General features: G+C 40.7%; 1 long non-coding RNA gene across 4 annotated transcripts in view; it reads right to left on the bottom strand.

Annotated features, from left to right (window-relative positions):
• The window catches only part of LOC106016837 (uncharacterized), a 120500-nt gene extending 115246 nt beyond the window's left edge, over positions 1–5254 (bottom strand). For 2 of the 4 annotated variants that reach the window (XR_011811075.1, XR_005267625.2), the window contains exons 1-2: positions 5050–5185; positions 4622–4700 (exon numbers count right to left, since the gene is read on the bottom strand). This is a non-coding gene — a long non-coding RNA (uncharacterized lncRNA). The other 2 variants (XR_011811073.1, XR_011811072.1) reach the window with 2 other exon arrangements.
• Between the last annotated feature and the right edge of the window lie 14460 nt (positions 5255–19714).

The following is a 19714-nucleotide window of genomic DNA, read 5'->3' as shown; positions in this document are numbered from 1 at the left end:
CAGCATTTTCTTTTTTTTTTTTCTTTTTTTTTTTTCCCTGCTTTTTCCTTTTTTTAGAAAATAAAGTGGGGGGGAGAGCTGCTTCTGGTTTACAGGCTACAAGACAGAATTTGAAACATGCCATATTTTGTGTGGTCTAGCAAGATACTACAGGTTCAGGGAGCATACAATTTGCAACTGTTTTCCTGGATAATAACACCATGTGAAAGTCTTTTATAACCAAGTCATATAGAAGGTTTATAATCCAAATGTATAAATACTCAAGTAACCTTGTGCTAAAGCAGGTAAGAAAAGCTAGAAGGAAAATAAACAAGAAATTGTGTTTGGGTGGGGAAAAAAAAAAGAGTGAGAGATGCTGCTGCTGCTGTTTTCCTAATGCAGTGAGGTGGTTTGTGAAGATTTTTACATTCCTGGAAGATAATGTTAAATTATAACCATACTTTATCCATTGAACTCATTAACAAGATGATTTAAGTTATCTCCTATTGAGGACTTGATCTGGGAGAAGAAATACACAGGAATGAAGGTGCTTCACTGCTTGCTATATTCTGAAAGTATTACTTAAATTACATTCAAGTCATCAGATAATTATGAACTTTCTTTTCCTTTATATTTATATGGAATATTTATTGAATTGCACAGTGTGCTTTTACAATAAAGTGCTTTTTACGTTGGTTTCTTTGTTCATCCAAAATAAAACTGACAGTTATCTTTTTATAAGCTATTCTGAGAACATTTTCTCTTCTTTGAAACTGATTGATGCACTACTTTAAATGTTCCTGCAAATATCGTTTCAATTCAAGTTTCTGCATAATGTAATAAGAAGATAAAAGAATTCTATACTTCAACAAGAGACATTACAAAGCAACTAGAGACATTATCAAGGGCATTAACAAGCTCCTAATAGCAATAAAACCTTTTAACTGTCTGATGTAGAACATGCTCCCACCAAACCACCACATATTATGGTAATTGGCTCCAATTTCTGAATCTTTCATTGTAAAGTTACAAAGAGTTAGGTAGAACTGAAAAGTGAACCCTGAATCCACAGTTTAGTTCCTTATCCTTTATTATTATTATTATTGGTGTTTTGTTGTTGTTGTTTTTTTTTATAATACACAGAAGCAACATAAGGCCCAGAAGTAGCAGCCTGTTATATTCTGTTCTGAGGTTGCTGATTCTTTATTATTCTTGCTTCTCAATATTTAAACATATAGTTTTTTAGCCCTTCTACCAGCTATCATTTAAACAGATTATTACCATGCATGAACGTCATATTCCAGTCACCTCATATGTTCATTCATTGGAACACTAGAAGATCAGAAAATGAAACGAAACTTGACTTCAAGGCTCTAATTTACCTTATGAAATAAAATGGGTACACTGCTTAGGGTGTTTTTTTTTTTTCCCCGGTTTCCCCTCTCAGAAATATACAACTCAAACCTTATCCAGTGTCCCTCGAAAATAAATACAAAATTCAGTAAATTATAAAAATAAAAATAGAATCTGCAGCAGAAAAGTGGAGAACTGACATGAGGCTCCCTAGTGATTAACCTGCAGTTTAAAGCCATATGTCCTGCTGACATGTCTATCGTACCACGCGATCCTTCACAGGCTGGCAACCTGTTTATTTGAGAAGGGCAATCCTATTGGTATCTAGCATCATGGTCTGAAAAAGAAGCTGTCATTTCATGTCTCTGAAACAATCCTGACTTAATGTACAAGATGCCAAGAAACAAAGTACAGCAAAAGAAATTCCAAGGGGGGAAAAAAAAAAAAAAAAAAGAGAGAGAAAAAAAAAAAAAACTATTTAAAATCTGTAATGTTTCCAGCCCAAAGCTTGGTGTTCAGACAACACAAAACCTGTCAGGCGCAATCTGCATTAAAATGGTTGGTTTTGGTGGACACATGCAAGGTTTACAGAAGAAACACACACTAGAAACAATTAAGGATAATTGGACCACCACCTTTTCTTCCTCACAAGAAGGAGGAACTACTTCATTTCTTAAGTTCTTGCTATTTGCATGGAAGGTAATCACTTGGACTTCACTAAGATCGTAAAAACACCGCATGCAATTTCTGTCTGCTCTGAAAAAAAGTTGTTCCTCTGTTTCCTGTATTATTTAATGGCAAGATCCTTTTATTACAGTATAAATTAAAGTAATCCTTTATTATTGCTATTATCAAAGCCTGTTTTAATTAGGCTCACTTAAGGGTTTGTTAAGGCTTTTTGACAATTATTGCACAGTTACCAACATGCTTCCAGCCCGGTTACTAGCATTCCTTAAGCCTACTCAGAATTAAAACAAAACTAGGACAAGTAAACTAATTCATTTTCCCCTCCCCAAAAATAAAAATAAAAAAATAAAAATAAAAATAAAAATCTTGGAGTGTGCTCTTCCCACTGCAACTATTATAAAAGTTTGTGGAAAAGAAAGACCTGAGGAGAAACAGAAGAAACCTACAGTGACACCAAATATGTTGATGAAACATTTGATCAAAACATTGTAATTACCATGAATTCACCTTCAGGAAATACAAAATGGCACTTCTGCGTGACACCCGATTTTCTTTATAATATTACACTAAAATCTGTATAGCCTTGCCTTTTGCTTTTTCTGATCTTCTCTATCTCTCTGGTGTTAACTCATTAACTATCAGCAGTGGGATGTTAACCTTGTGAAAACAAAGATGGCATCACTCAATGACATATTATCTCACAAATGTCTGAATCAAAGCCTACTGTCTGTCATGGATCAGCGATTTGAACGGTCGCATTGCTAAAGATATTTTTAGGGCATTTTAGAAGATTTTCATGGTTGAAGAAATAACTTTGCAAGTCCATATTTCACAGGAAACAAGCAGAAAGAAGCCAGGAATTACAACACCTTCTTTAATGTATATTCACGATAAAAACCTCACCAACACTGCCTTAGGAAGGGGATGCACCCGAGTTATCCGCTGTAAACACGTTAACATTAGATTATGGCTGAGTTACAGTCAAGCCCTTCCAATAAGCAGGTTTGGACTGCAAGTTTAAACCATCGTATTAACGCATTTGAGAAAATAAAAATCTAATAAATAAATAAATAAAATGCCCCGGGGGAGGGGGAGGGAGTGCCGTGACGCCCCGCATGGCGGGGGACCAGCGGAGCCCCGCGGGCCGAGCCCGGCAATGGGGCACGGCGCGGCCGCAGGGCCCAGGCCCCAGGCCCCAGGCTCCGTGCGGGGAGCAGCTGCCGCCGCCCGGCCCGGGCAGGGCCCGGCACGGTCCACGAGCAGCCCCTAGCGGAGCCCGGGGAAGGTTTTGCCGAGTCCCCGCTTCGGGCCGGCGGGCAGCCCGGCGGCAACGGCCCCGCCAGGGTGGTGGTGGTAGCGGCCCGGCTCCACGCCCGCTGCCCGTGCTGGGGCTGCCCTCCCCGACGACGCCTACCGGATTTTAATTCCACTTTGGGCATTCTGAGAGAAAATAATAAGCCAGTCGTGCTCAGAAGTGCCAGTTCATCTAAATAGAACGTTTTAACATAACTGTGGTACACATGAATGGAAATCCTAACAAAAATTTCCTTGAATCCTGGTCACAAAGGCGTCTGACCCCTTTGGGGTGCAGTGGGGCATTTCGCAGGCAATGACCCCCTTCCCTAACAAAGGCACCACCAGAGCTGCAGCTTGCCAGGCTCCGGGGAATCACAGGGACGCGAGGGCAAAGCCACTGTGGGGCCCAGGCAGCCTGACTCCTGCACCCGTTGCCCAGTGGCACACTATCTGGTTACAAAACTCAGTTTGATTATGATTTAGAGAGAGAGCAAAATCAAGCAAACCACTAGAACAGGGATGAAAAGCTCCTCTGGAAGCTCCTACGAGATGCTACTTTATTTGAACAAAAACATTCCAAGGTGCAGGGACAGTCTTCACAGGCATGGCACTGCCAAGCAGCAATAGGGGGTTGGGAGGCTGCTGCTAAGCCCCAGCACCTGGTGTCTCCACACACACCCTCCTACATCCTCATAATCCCAAAACATGGGGCTGTGGCCCCAACTGTGACCCCCACCTCACTCAGTAGCTTGGGCCACCTCAGGGCAGCTGTTGTGGCCCTCTGGGCCTCCTATCCTGTAGCAGCCTCCTGACAAGGGAAAACCAACACTGTCCTCTCCTGACCTGCCTCTTCTCTGCTGGCAGAGACAGATGCAGTTGCTAATTAGACACATCCCTGGGTCAGGACATCAGGGACATGGTAACCAGCTGTGTGAGCTGCTTTACCGGCTAGAAACATGAGGCAAACACGTCAACCCAAATCACGAACTCCAGCACAACTCATACCCACACCTTAGAAAAGACTTGCTTTTGCTCATTTGTGGAACTCAGATGGCACCTGCAACTGAATTTTACAGCCGTCTTCTCAGTTTTGTTTGTTCTTCCCATACAAAAAGCATGCCCTGGCATTTCACAGAGTATTCTTGGAAGTCCAATATTTCAGTACAGCTGCATCGTGTTTAAGATGAATCCCAGCTTAGACAAACAATTTTTCAAAAATAAATGGGCAAAATCAATCTTTCATTTAAAAACTATATATATATATATACATAAACCCTAGAAAACAAACAATGAGAAAGGGACTAACCTTTGAAATCCCCATCTGAAGCTACAAATCTCTCCAGTACTAGAAGCAAGTAGGACTGGGTTCTCCCAAATAAAACCTCCTAAAAAATCTCACAGTGTTATTTTGAGGAATTAGCCCACCAGAACAAATACAAATGGTTAAATATAATCTAAAAAGATTGCACTGGGCAAACAGCTTCCTGGTCTAGGGAGTTCATAGAAAATCTGAAAGCTAAATGTTACAGTCCCAGCATTAGGGAGGGTATTCATCTCTGAATTTTTCAGCAATACGGTTTGATCAACTCTTCTTTCCCCCCCCCCCTTCTACTTCATTAGCTCCTTGGATAATTCAGTTTAGAAGGAACCATGGGAGCCCAATCTGTCCAGCCCCTGATCATCTGGGTGGCCCTCCACTGAACTCACTCCACCTAAGGACATCTTTAATGATACCTTAGCTACTGCTGGAGCACACTGCTGTCTCACATTCAGCATGCTGTTTGACAGACCCTAGGCAATTTTTCACAGAGCCTCTCACAGCCAGTCCAGGAGAACCCCAGGGATTCCCCCTTCCTCAGGGCAGGGCTTGGCATTTGTCCTTACCAAATTTCATGAGGTCTCTGGCAGTACCCTTCTCTATCCTGGCTACATCTCTCTGAAGAGCAGCCCAGGCTTCAAGCACATCAATTGGCACCCCTCCCCTAGATTTGTGACACCTGTTTACTTGATAAGCATGCACTCCACCAGGTCCATCCACTGATAGGGATGTCAAATGGGCCAGGTCCTAGGACAGACCCCTGCTTCTCACATGTGACAGGCAGAGTGCAACCCATCAAGCACAACCCTCCAAGACCCATCACCCAACCAGATTTGTACCCATCAAATCATCCACCCATCCAGAACTTAATGTACTACCTTGGATACTTGATACCCTCCATCTTTTTCAAACCTTTTTCTCCTGTACTGATGTCACATAGAAAAGAATGCCAATGTAAAACCTGCTTAAAATGCAGAATAAACACCCCCAGTCACCGATCTTAAGTGGAATACTTTTTCTCACAGGAAAGAGTAGAGAAGTAAGAAAACCACACGAATGTCCTACATTTGACTTTAGTGACAAGCCTGTTTACATAGTTTGCAGCATTGCCTTATACCATGAGTGTCTCAGCAGTTTAAGGAGTTGTTACACTGTGTACCAGATGTTTAAATACTTTACAGATCTCACTAGCAAATGAAAGCCATACCTCATTTCAATCACCTGCTTCAATAAAGACAGGGAAATAGGTGAGCCCACCACACATATGCATTTTTCTCTCACAATATTCATTTCCTTCTTTCCTGGGGAGTAGAATGGCTCTGACTGTGTGGAGCAGACCTGTACAGATTCCCTGGCAGCCCTTCCCATTTGGTGAGGGACTGCCACTTGAAACCATCTCCCACAGAGACCTTTGTCTTCTGCGGCCTTTCTAACCCCATCTCTGATGATTTCCTGAGTCCCCACTGCTGTCAGCTCTCTGTCTTGCCAAGTCAAGGGCCCCATCTCCCCAGTTTCTATTTCCATTTCCCTTCTTCCCCCTCTTTTCAGTTCTAAAGGACACAAGCAGCCAAACCCAGACAAGCCGAAACAGTTTTTTTCCACAGTCGGAGAGCTCCAGGTGAGCCTGGCCTGACTCTCACCTGTGTCCTGCTGGGCTTCTGCTGCAGGTTGCCTCCAACACTTCATGAGGAACATTTTCCATTACATTTTTCATTTCCAACTCTCAACCTTTCTATCATATGATTTCAGGTTAAAACAGCAGGAATTTTGTACAGCTTATCTAGTTCAATATGATCTTTCTGTCAGCTGCTAGAAAAAGATTAGTAGACGTTAAAGCCAAAAGCCAAAATCCAGCTGTGATTCATCTCCAACTTCACCCTAGAAACTTAACCTCATTCTGAATACCTGAGTTTTTCTATCTGAAACCAAAGCTTTGTACACATGAACCATAATTTGTAACCTTAACATTTACCACAACACGATTGCAACAAACATAACCAGATTTTCCTCGGTTATGCATGTTTTTTAGCGATTAACATAGTCCAACCGCTTAAAAAGAAAATACCATGTAGTTTCAGCTACTGAACATGCATTTAGTGGCTACTCACCTCCTTGCAAGACTGCCAGCATTGCTTTTGTCACAGATAGGTAAAAGAAAATCATCAGAAGTCACGTAGTCTTTGACAACCAATGCACCCAGGAAAGGGATCTAACCACAGCCAACAGGGAAAAGAAGAAAATATAAACTTACTGGGATATTCCCTCTGGACATCTCTGGCCTTAAAGATAAAGCCTTTGTATTCAATAAGAAAACACACACAGCAGAAAAAAATACTTCACTGGTGCTTCTCATTGCATTCTTAAATAAAAGGAAAAGCATCTGATGAGAGGAGTCCTTCTCCAAACTGACAGTGTTTGGTGCTCCTGCTGGCACAGCTCTTCCAGGGGATCCAGGGCAAGCTTCTGCCCTAAAGCTAACATGTAACACCTCTATAAAGATACATAATTTGTATGTATTATAATTGATTAGCAATAAGACAAATGTTATTTCTGCCACTTTAAAACTATTCCCACATTGAACAGTGTTTATATATCATTTCACGGAATTATATGTACTCTTTCCTGAGCTATCACTTTATGTCCTGTATTAAATTTGTTTTGTATTTTTCAGATTCCTTGTGTTAGAGCAGTGGTTCCTAAGCTGCAGTCCAGAGTGACAGCAGTTGATCTAAAGGAAATGTCCACAGATCTGTGCAGCCTTTGTAATGTTCAACAAAGTTTAAAAAAGGAGGACACTTTATTCCTCCCCATCACGTCATCCCTTGCCAAATACTGAGACTTCATAGTTGCCTATGGAAAGTCAAAGAACCTTGGGAGTCAACATCCATTTTCTATTCTAAAGAATAATGGCTTTATAATGCATTTTTCTTCATTTATAATGCCAGGAAATATGGCTATAAAGCCAATTACAATAATTAAGAAATCCATAAAATAAATAATAATAATAATAATAATAATAATTTAAAAAAAGATAATTAAGAAATTCACAAAAGTATGTATCTGTAGCAAAGTGTGCAGATTCAGGAATTTTGTAAATCCCAGACAATAACTCTCTTGATCCTCTAATTTACATTGACATCACATTACAATGACCTGTCTACATCTGACATTAAGCATAATTTAATGCTTGTTAATCAACAATGAAACAAAGTGTAAGCCCTGCTTTCCTTATCTAATGCTTTTTCTCTCCTCTGCTGAGAGAGTTAGAGGATTTGTCTTGTTCTGTCTATCATCTTCTTTGGTAAACACCAATCACTGGACTAAATCTGATAACTAGAATGACTTCTGACCTCTTTGTTCATATTTGTGTCATATATAAATATGTTGCTGGCAATATTTTCTGGTGGCAAACTACTTGTTTTTTTATCCTATTAAACAGAAATGTATTATAGAGTAGAACATAAGGGAATTTCAAAGCATTATAAATATAGGATTAGGAAACTTGCCAGCAATATCTATTGCTGACAGCTGACTTTATTAAAGTTCATCAGCATTAATTGCCTCATTGTTGAATGACTTTTGCATGTAATTATCACCAGTCTAAACACAGATTGCCTCAGGTACAGTATCTAATGTGATCATGTGTTCTGAATCCTATTAAAATAGCTGAGATGTAGCAGAGATTATTCTCTCCCTAACAGTGAGGAAGTGTAAGAAGCAATAGCAATAGGGAGAAAAGATTTGGCTCAGCCTAAACAGTGTCAATTTCTCTGTATCGTTCCAAGATTTCCAGCAATACTTTGGTGCCATAGATGCTGAAGCAAGACTTAGAGATGCCAATTCCATACCAATGTCATTTATCTCAAGGACAAGTGAAAATTCCTGCGCCCCACTAGAAAGAAAATGCCCGAGGCATGATTGCTAAAATGGGCTTTAAACGTCATGCTATATTTTAATAGACAGAAAGATGGATACATCAATGTCTAAAATAATAATTCTTAGATTATATTTATCAGAACAAGGCAAGGCTGGAATTGTAATTTGAAGGAGCCAAAGCTCCAGTATTGTGAGCTAATACCCAAGGAGAGAAGACACAAAACCCTTTCTTTGAACTTCTATGCTGTTTTAAGATGTTTTCAGGATCTAAAGGCTCAACATCAAAGACAAAATTTCATACATTTTTACACCAACCTAAAATCTTTATACCATATTACTATCCTAGTCCTAAACCCTACTTTCTCAATAAAAAATAAATAAATCAATTACAGTTCCTTTTCCTCAATGTACCAGACCTTTTGAAACCCACTTTGCAAAATACACTCTACTCTTTTGAATCCTTACATGCAACAGACACATTAAGGTTTTGAAATATGTGTATTATATATACAATTTTTCTCATAGATTTATTTAAAGTTTCCAGTTCAAAAAGGATCATCTCAAAAGCCTTGACATAGTCTTAGGAATGAGTTACTTGTCATAGTAAATTTTATTTATCAATGTCAAGTACCCACCATTCTCATATATATGCCTACCTTTGTGCATATGTACGTATGATCTAGCAGGGTTCTGCTGTGACTTTTTAAAAAAATTATATTCATGATTGTGTTTCAGCTATGGATTTAACAAAAAATGAGTTCAAAACTGTTACACAATGTTTAAAAATACAGCATGAAAAGCTATTGAATAAAGACTTTAAGTAGTCAATAAAAGATTTGGCTATGGAACAGACATAGCTTCAGAAATTTTATAATATTTTTAAACACTACTAAGCAGTTCTTGATTTGATATTTTGTGTTGCAAAGGGCTTTTGCAGTCCTCTTGAAAGAAAAGTAGCTGCAGACACATGCTTGAATAAAGACAAGACTTGTCACATATTACCTTCCCTTACCCCTCCTCACTTTGCTTTTTCTCTCAAGTTTATTAGCATTAATAACTATAGAAGCACTGATGTAGCCTTTTAGGGTATTAGACTGAACCTGCAAATTAATGCATTGGTTCATCACAATTCATTAATCAAGCCTGTGTTGGATTTAACAGACAGCAGATTATTAAAGACACCAAATTACACAGACGAAAAAACCCAGCTCCCAGAGGGTCAGATGTAATGTGAATGGTTTTGCATAAAACCATAAACCTGCTATTAAATTAAAAACAGGCAAAAATTATGTCCGCTGCTTATCTAAAGTAATTTTTTTAAAAGGGATGTTACGCTAATTTACTTCTTAACTGGTCCTGGTTACACAGCAAAGGACTAAAGGTTAACTGCAATGGCTCCTCTGATGCTTGGTTAAGCAACTTACACTAACATATCCTGACTGAGGTGAAGAAATTAATGAAATTACTACTGTAATTCATTACTAATGGAAAATTGTCAATGCTTTCAGCCGGCAGTTCACACAAATTTTCTGCAGACACGAAGACCTAGTACAGTGACTCATGCTCTTAGACTTGCTAGTCTTATTTCAAGTCCCAGCACTATTCATCACAGCTGAACTCCATGCCATGCTATCTAGCAAAGTTTACCAACCTTTGATCTCAATAGTTGAGGTCTTTCTACATCTGTGACACAGGTTTATGAAGGAAGAAAAAATAACATGTAATTTTCAGCATCAGTCCAAGGAATGTTAAAATAAACAGAAAGGCAGAATTGCTGCAGCCAGCATCCACAGTATAACAAATACAGGAAAGATTGTAATTTGACAACTAATGCTACCAAATGTAAACAGTGTAAATAAATATAAATTTTATATCTCAATTGTCAATGTAAAGGACATTTGTAATAAAGAATTAGTAAACAGCCTGAATAAGACTGGCCTGTTGGTTACCTGTTTCCCTTTTTATTTCACCAAATGGGATATCAAACTGAGATAGTATAGCAATGTCATTCATCCCTAAAGAGAGATTCATCTGTGACTACTCTCATCATCATCTACTTACAAGAATGTTACATTCAGTCACTTTGACATAAATAAAATATTAAATTTTATTTTACATATAACAAGAAACTCCTAATAGAAGCATTCTTTTATGATAATTTATAGGACGCTGTTGTTTTATGGTTTGGGAGTTATTCTGGGAAGAAGCAAATAAAGAAAGTCTTTATGATCTTTCCATCGATTCGCTTTTTGTTTGTGAGCAAGAAAGATACTGCTTCTGATGGTCATAAATAGCCACAAGAAAAGAATTGTGCAGCACAGTTCCCAGTAGAGCAGCAGGGTTAACCCATGCAAACAAAAACTAAAATTTAAGTATTGGTACAGTTTTTCCCAAGGGAAAGAGCAGAATTAAAAGAGATACGGAAATCCCTACCCATACAGGAACCCAACAAAGCACACCCAAAGCTACTATGAGTGTCTTCTGTACATCCCACGATGTGAAATGGAAGGAAGAAAATCTAGCAGAACAAGAGTAACACTGGCACAGTGAGTGCTTTTCATGGAAGAAGTCAGATCCTTCCCTCCCTGTGGGGCACTGCTGATGACGTTCAGCTAGCCCGACCAGAAAGTCCCTGTATGTCACCCAAGCGATGTATGCGGTGTCCTCAGGAGAAGACAGTGCAAGTGCACACCAAAAGGAGGCAGCAGGGAAGGGCCTCTCTGCAGACATTGCCCGCTCCTCATAGCAGCATCTTGTCAGCTGCGTCAAGTCAGCTGCTCTCGGGGAACAAGTGCTAAGGCAGGCAGGATCCCAGTGGCCCCTGAATGGTATTTCTCAGGCTAAGCTTTTGCCAAGTTCAAAACTTAGCATTTCTCACAACTCAGTGAAGGGTACTACAAAAACTCTTGTTCAAACTCCAGCTAGCTCTGGTGTCACAGCACATCTGAGCCACAGCAAGCAGTGAGAGCAAAGCAGTGGGCAGGAAGGTGTCTGTCATCTTCTCTTTGCAGTTGTCACTCCTGTGGGCTCAAAAATTGGGCAAGGCAACCTAGAAACCAAAGGAAAGATGAGGTCTTTAGGGGCAAAGTATGTGTGGTATTTATTTAATTTAAGAGCCTCTGGTTATGTTATTTAATACATGAAAGTGACTTACATTTGTAAGGTAATTCTCATTAAAATCCTCTGAGCACCACCCTGTGTACACGTCCATGTCACTAGGCTATGAAGTACCATATCAAGCACAGTCCTTTTGCCGGTATCCCAAGACTTCAGATATAGGGCTTGTGACACCGGATGATGCAATTTAGTAACTCTTCCATCAAGTTCTTACAACATTATTTGGAAACCTCTCTCTAGAGCTCAGTGAGATACACTGCACAGTCCCACTTCTCCACAGGCATGAAGGCCTAGTACAGTGACTCCTGCTCCTGGTCTTTTTGCCAAATGTCCTGAAACACCTGGGGGTTAGGGGAGAAGTTTAGTACACAGACCTAACACTGTGATAATAGCTGGAATTTTCTATAGTACAAGCAGTTTTTATTTTGTAAGATACCGTAAAATATTTATTGTATGCATTATAGAGATACGCATATCATATTATGATGACTAATTGAACAAAAAAGTGCACTTTCCTAGCATCACAAAATTTTTGAAATTCCATGTTATATGTGTTCCTTAATTACATAAACTCTGCAAAGAATAGCATGCTTTAAATTTATTATGCAAATGCTCTTAATTTATGACAGATTGCTACTTCAAATATGAGTATTAAATCTCTATTAGATTCGTTGAGGTAATGCACTAGTATGCATCACTAAGGTCTTAAATTCCTAAGTAGCAATAGTGTTTGTTAGATGCAAATAAGGATTACTTTAATTAAAATACTATCCTCAGCATCTCAAAAGATTTAATCCAAATCTTTACATAGGGCACATTCATTATCTATCTCCAGTTAATAAAAATATGACCTACTTTGGTTACGTTTTAGAATTTAATGTTGATTACCATTTTGTTAATAGAAATAAGATGCTAAAGACTTTAAAGACAAGCCGAACGCAATTTTGCCAGCCTAATTAAAATACTATTTAATGGCCTCAGAAGGAGCTTTATATTTATTCATAACTGTAGAGGTAGACTTTGTAGAAATGTTTTAAAAATATCAAATTAGACAACAGATTCCTAAAAGTACACCTAAAGATAACAGAGGAGATTTATAACCAATGAGCTTAAAATACAGCCTGAAGAGATCTGGCAAAGAACTCCTAAACCCCACAGGGACATTTTCAAACAAGCGAGCTGTCCTGATAAACTCGACAAGACTACTCATTTCTGTGGGAGGTGGCCCATACCATGTGTCTTGGCAGAAGCAAGACTTAAATTAATCATAACACTCCAAACGGAGCGTCAAGTTACGGCTAAGTAGTAGTTTCCAAGGAGACACGATGCTTATCAAAATACTCCGATGCGCTGCAGCCTGCCAGATCCAAGACAGTATCTGAATGGGATGGTGCACTCCTTAGCAACGTGCAGTTTATTCTGGATTAAATCAGGGACGTTGTAAGCTCAGTGAGAAGACAATGTTTTGGGAGAGCAGGGGGAGCATAACTGCCCACCACAAAGCTTCTCCTGGGCTTACCACTGCAGGGTTACGTGGGGTAAATGGGGCAAAATGCAGCCTCCCTGTATGTGCCATCTTCTCCATGCAGAATGTGGGATAAAAACGTGCATCCTATAAAGACAGCGTTGTAGGATCTGTCCTTCAAACACCCACACAGGTGCCACTTACAGTATCCTAAAACCAAGTATTTATTCTTGATGTAAAGAATGTAAGATGATGGCTGAATCCAGAGTCTTGCCCATTCATTACACAGCAAAAACACTAGTATATAGTTTCTCTTACTAGATTTAATTCAGACTAGTCATCTCTAGTTCTTGCTGGATTTAGTTTAATAAAAGGCTTCCAGTGACAAAAAAAAAAAAAAAAAAAAAAAAAAAAAACTTGCTGCTTTCAAGTGACACAATGTTTATGGCCTTCTACTAAAAGTTCTTATCACCTCCTACATTGTAAACCTGAAAGCCTAAAAGTATTGTGTGTGACTGATGCCACAAATCTCTCATGAAGGTGCTCCCCAGAAGTGGAAATTCCTGGCTGAATTACAGCCAGTACACACTGCTTCCTCTTGATCTCCATCAGGTAGAAGCCACCTGCTCACAGGAGGGATCAGAGATGTTCGTGGCCACAGCTGGGTTTATAGAGGCTGGGAGACCAAGTGGCAAGCTCAGGCAACCCAACATCACTCCCAGCAGCGGCCAGGATAAGGACATGTGCAGCACCAAGGAACGCTCCCTGCACAGAAGATGACTGTCTGGAAACACGAGACGCAGCAACAAACCGCACGCTCACACTTCAGCTCTGTGCCTGCTCGGTTAAGGGCAGCACCACACGGCCATGGGGACTGGCCAGCCCGGGGGGCTGCTGCCCTGGAGCAGGAGGGACACGGTGCAGTCATTGCAGCAGCACCCTGCCTTGTACGCACCTCTGGGCTTCCCTCCTCGACCCCCAAAGCTGATCACTGCATGCAAGGAGTTAACTTTATTAGACAAGGAATTTTTTAATCCTAAGAAAACTGATGACATTAGAAAGCTCATTGTAAATTTTACATAAAGAGGTCTTGTCTCTTTATCATGTACATAAATGTCACCCACTGAAAGACTGTTGTCACAAATGTCTCCCGTGAGTGCTGGATCTGTCTGTAACACAGCACAGAAGATGCTTGTTCTTCTAGTAACCTGCACTTTTCAGCAATTATTAATTCTTTAAACATTTAAAGTAGACCTTTTCACTTGTGCTTTCACCTCTTCAGGTCACTGCAGCAACGTGAGCCTGTGTGGCTCATAGTCCCCCTTTCAGCATCCATTTTCAAAGACACATAAAGCGCACAGACAAACCAAGAGTCAAAAGAGGACTCCTGAGGCTAAGATCTGTTTTTCCCCAAAACTCTTCCATATGTTAATATAACTCCCTTTTACCAGGTTTCATGCATGAGACAAGGGACTCTAAAATATCCCTTATCTCAGGGAAAGCACAATAGTCAGGATTTTTCCCCTTTCAACTCTCAGCTACTCCTCTTCATAAGAGCATAGGCTGGAAAGATGATAAGGAGAGTATTCCAGCAGATCTGCCCCTCTCTCTTTCTCTATTATTAAGAAAGCAAAATAAATAAATAAATAAATAAATAAAAAACCCATTAACTCTAAAATGGAGGCAGGCTTTTGTGAGATAAGCCACTCCTCCACATCATGTATTCCACCAAAGGGATTCATATTGGGCTCAGTATCTTCTAATGGTTTCATCAGATAATGTTAAATTGCATTTAGATAGGAAAAAAAAGAATTTTCCTTGCACTGTACTAAATAATTTGCCTTTACATAGACTGCATAAACTGCATTCTGAAGGGGAGCAAACAATTATTGTTCCGTTTATATAAGTGACAGCGTATGGGTTTCTCACATATTGACAGTCGGTGTCCCATACCGTTTGTATTTGGCTGTGTAGTTCACTCCTAATGTTTGATCGTTTTCTTATACTAGGGAAACAGCTATTTTGGAATAAAAATGCAGAAGGGTTGCATTGCGTAGCATGGAGCTCAGAAGGCCTTCCTGCCCTCATTCTGAAACTGCCCTCATTCAGAAACGACCCCTGCAACAGGCAGGACAGTTAATGGGGTAAGATCACCTGTGGGTGACCCACTTATGTGGGTGTTGGTCAGGTGCTCCCAGAGACACTGCCAAAATCATGTAGCCTAAAGACAGCTCTGATGCACACCTAACCCCTGTTCCTGTTGGGTGGCCAGGGACAGCCACTGCCGGGGACAGCTTGTGCCCCCTCTGTACGGATGGAAAGCATTTCAGTACCCCATCTCTTCCAGCCCTGGCTGCCAGAGCAGCTTTCTCCATCCCTGGGGCAGCCAGGCTGAAACCACGTCTGTCTGGTGCTCCTTCAGACAGCATCTGTGGAGCAGCTGGGGTTCAGTCCCAGCAGAGTTCAGGCTCTTTTACATCCCAACAGGCTGTCGCAGGCTGTTCTCACTCTCAGGAGCTAACCACATTTATTTTCCCCCCTGACTTCAGTTCAGATCACAAGGCTTCTCCATCCTTCAGTCTGTGTGCAAATCTCCTCCCTCTTCTTCGGAAACTCTCCGGGCAGAAGGTGCCACGGACCACTTTCACCACTGCCAGCTATTGTTCTCCAGGGAAAAGATACTTCACCACAGGATTTTGCTGCCACAAGGCAATCATCACGCAAGCCTTTCTCATTGCCCTCCTGTCTACATGCGATACCAAAGAGACCACAAAAACAAATTGTATCACATAAAGAAGAGACACAAAAGGCATGAAAATGCTACAGCTGGGTCTGCTAACCACTGTTACAGCACACATGGCTGGGTTTTACCACACTGTGCAACAAGTTTCCAGTACTGCTAAAGCTTCCTATTTCTAAAGAGCCAGAGGTTTCAGTTTTGCAGTGGAAAGCTCACCTTTTTTACTTTGTACCCAAAGGTAAATTACTGCATTTTGGAACGACTCACGTCATGTTCGACCTTGAGCAACAACCTGAGCTTTACTGCAGGTTATTTGTTCACATACTAGCTCTTGTTCAAAGGTTTAGCATGTTCCCAGCATCTCCCTAGCTTTAATAGGCAAAAAAAAACAAACAACCAACCAAACAAAAAACCTTACCCTTGAAGTAGTCTTTCAAATACAGCCTTGCACAACCCAAGAGTTGGCACTTCAGATTGCCACAAGCTATGTTTTGCCATGAAAGTAAGCTTTTCCCAGGCCTCTGGTTCCTCTTCTGCTTGCAACTGCACAGCAAAAAGCCAACTCTGTTACATAAGATATGACAAACCTTCCCTTCAGGATTAAGAATCAGAATCCTTCAAAAACAACTTTTTTGTTTGTTTGTTTTGTTTTTAATTTATGATTGAGACCTACAGATTTGTTAAAAATTGTGTTACACCCTCATGAAGTGCTTCCAAGAGTCCATCCCAAACCTTTTTGTTTTGTTTTACTGTTAGAAAATGATGAAGTGGCAATTAAGTGGCATATATGTAATCTCTTACTGCTGGCTCAAGAAAAAAGCAATCCTCATTTCTATCCAGAAAAAAACATGAAACCACCCTTGTTACTACTCATAAAAAGTCCCTACAAAATTCTGAACAACAGGAATTAGGTACACTTGCATACTCTGTGGTAGTTTATAGCACAGCAGCTGAAATTTAGTAACATTTGTTGTTCCACTTTTAATGATTTGCTGTTAGCAAGAAATTTTCTGTGAGCTGTAACACATTCCTACTTCAGATCCACAAGAAACATAGCAGCTACTTTCCTCTTAGGACTTTAAATCTCACTTTCTGCCTAAAGGCAAGAAAACTTTTTTGCCACTAAACAATTATCCACAACTCGTTTGAGTTCAACAATGAATTTATAGGAAAATTCTATAAACTGCATGAGTAAGAAATGTATTTCCCTTTTTTACAAAGCTATTACTAATAGCTATGCAAAAATCCCAATTATTAGATTTGTCATTGTCCCAATGACTGAGAGAACTCCCCACATCCAACTTGCAAAGCAGCCTTCTGCATCACTGAGCAGGTCTCCTTTTACAGTGACTCTCTGCTTGGAGCTGATGACATGGTTCTTGCTTAGTTGGCTTTCCCAATATATTTGGGCTGTTTAATAAACATTCCTGGGCCAGTATCCGTGCCCCGTGGGTATTACAAACCCTGTTACACATCAAGTAACCTAACTTCCATTACTGTTTAAAAGCTGAGACCTTAAAACCACCAGCACACTGCAGGTACTTCCAAGCTTTGCCTCTGCCTCCAGCTGTCCCCAGCCACCTTACAGAGAGCTCCTCGGCAGACATAGGTGACACGATTCCCCCTGCAAAGCTGCAGAGGACAGGACACAGGGAAGCAGTGCCAGCCACAGGCACCCGTCCTCACTGCCCAGCGATGGCATCAGCTTTGGCCAGGAGCTCAGAGAGATGGCAATCTAGACTGGCTGGGAACTGATCTTCATACCTACTCTGCTTTATGACTTTTCCTGCAATAGTAATTTTTTTCTCATCACCAATATGTAGATGAACAGCTTTTCTCAAGGTTTCGTCACTGTTATCACTGTTGCTTTCTTTGCTTTGAAAAGCATTCATCTGATCCCTCACAATTGGTCTGAATAAAACCTGTATCATCTTAATAATTGCCAGCACAGGAAGCAAATGACAGAGTTGATAGCAAGCCGCTCCCAACTTCCTCTCTGCAGCTGCCTTAACAAGAACAGAAAGAGAGAAAGAGAGAAATGTGGTGCACAGCTGCCAGGCAGATGCCCACTCTGTGCCAAGCTCCTCACTCCCCAGGTACCACGCAGCCTAGAAATTTGGATTGACATGCTCACACCCAGCTGAGTTTCTAGCACTTGGCGTCTTGTCAATGCAAATGCAACCTTCAAGTCTTTCTTTACTATACTGATACCTCAGAAATACCATTTTCTAGAACTCTTGTGCCCATTCCAGTGGAATCTTTTATTTCCCTCCCATTTTTGCTCTTATTAGATGTTCTGTGCTTAAGAGGGTGGCTCTTACCCCCATAGAAAATTCCTGACCCATAATATGTTTGCAGCAGCTAAACCTTGTAACACCAGTGAGCACCCTGTTTTCATCCAAGACTGCCATTGCAATGGATGTGGAACTGAAACACCCGAGCCTCCTGAGACATCGCACACTGCTTTAGCAAGAACAATCCAACATCCCCACTCCAGTTTTCTATAATATCAATGCAGAAAAAGTCTCATAAAAATTAAACACTTACCTATGTTCTCTGATCCCACACACAAGCAGGCAACTTTTTTATTTTTTTTCTCGAAGTGATTTGCCAACCCTCTTAGCCTTTTCTTTCCAGAACGCCCATGGTTTGCAGGGAATCTGCTCCTGAATCTGCTGGTCACCTCTGCCATCTTTCCAACCAACCAGAAAGCCTGGTTTCCCAGTCTTGTAAGACTTTTTCGGGTTGTTGCCTCAACAAAGCCTCTATTATCCCTCAGCCACTTGAGGAAAATTTCTAAGAACTGCTCCAATTCCTTTGCACAGCCTACAGCTCTTGAGCTAGGTTAGTCATCTCTATACTCATGAAGCCTTCCATTATTTGTTCTCAGTTGTACACGTCGTTTCTGCTAAAAAGAGAAAATGACAATGAAGCTACACATTTATTTCAGGCACTGCCACTTGAAGCTTAAATACAGTAGCAATGTCTTTCCTTATATTCCCAAACCTCTTTCCAGGGAGCAATCAATCCAAAAATTCTCTGAGAGCCACATCACCAGCGCTTTTATTGCCGTCTGTTCCTTTCTAACACCTCCACTTCTACCAAACAAAAATCAGCCTCTGGCACAGCTCTATCCATACAGCTCAGCTTCTGTTCAGCATCTCACAAGGACAGTGTTCTCACAACTAACTCAGTTTACTTTAAAAAAGAACTGCTTTTTATATTATTGTGACTGAAAGGTACACATAGCACAGATTCCCATAAAAATGTATCCTCCTCCTCCTCCCATTTAGTGATCAAGCAGAGACCAACGAAATTATTTTGAGTTTTTTGGTTTTTTGTTGTTTTTTTTTAAGTGTATCCTAAGAACATTAAAGGTACCATGATTTTAGCACCTTCAGTCTTAACATCACGGCCCTGAGTTTGCCCTGCAGCGTTGTGACTAGCGTGGGTGTAGGCCATGAGCTGCCACAACACTAGCACAAGAGGAGTACCACACTGCTCTCCTGATGTAAAGCTCAGCAGTCAACCAGCCTATGTTTTCTGCATAACTAAAATTAGTTCCCTCAATTTTCCACACAAAGTTCAAGAGATCTCTGATAGCAGCATTAGTGGAGGACGCAGATGTTGCCAGGAGTGGCCCCATAAAGGCCTAGAGGGCATCCCACCTCCAGGCAGCAGTGACCCAGGTCTACAACAACACAGTGAGTCAGGCTGCAAAATTCCACTCAAGGAAATTGTGATCATTTCACTATTTCCTTTATAAATCAGTCCTCCTTTCTTATCCTCAGAAACAAAGAAGTTGATGATAAGAAGCCACCGTTCTCATGCAGAGATCTGTTGTCTCTGGTTTCATCCTAAAATGGCTCTTTGCATTCAAGTT

The sequence above is a fragment of the Anas platyrhynchos genome, chromosome 8, assembly GCF_047663525.1.
Source record: "Anas platyrhynchos isolate ZD024472 breed Pekin duck chromosome 8, IASCAAS_PekinDuck_T2T, whole genome shotgun sequence".
Classification (NCBI taxonomy): Eukaryota; Metazoa; Chordata; class Aves; order Anseriformes; family Anatidae; genus Anas; species Anas platyrhynchos.
This window is presented reverse-complemented; position numbering and strand designations above follow the sequence as displayed.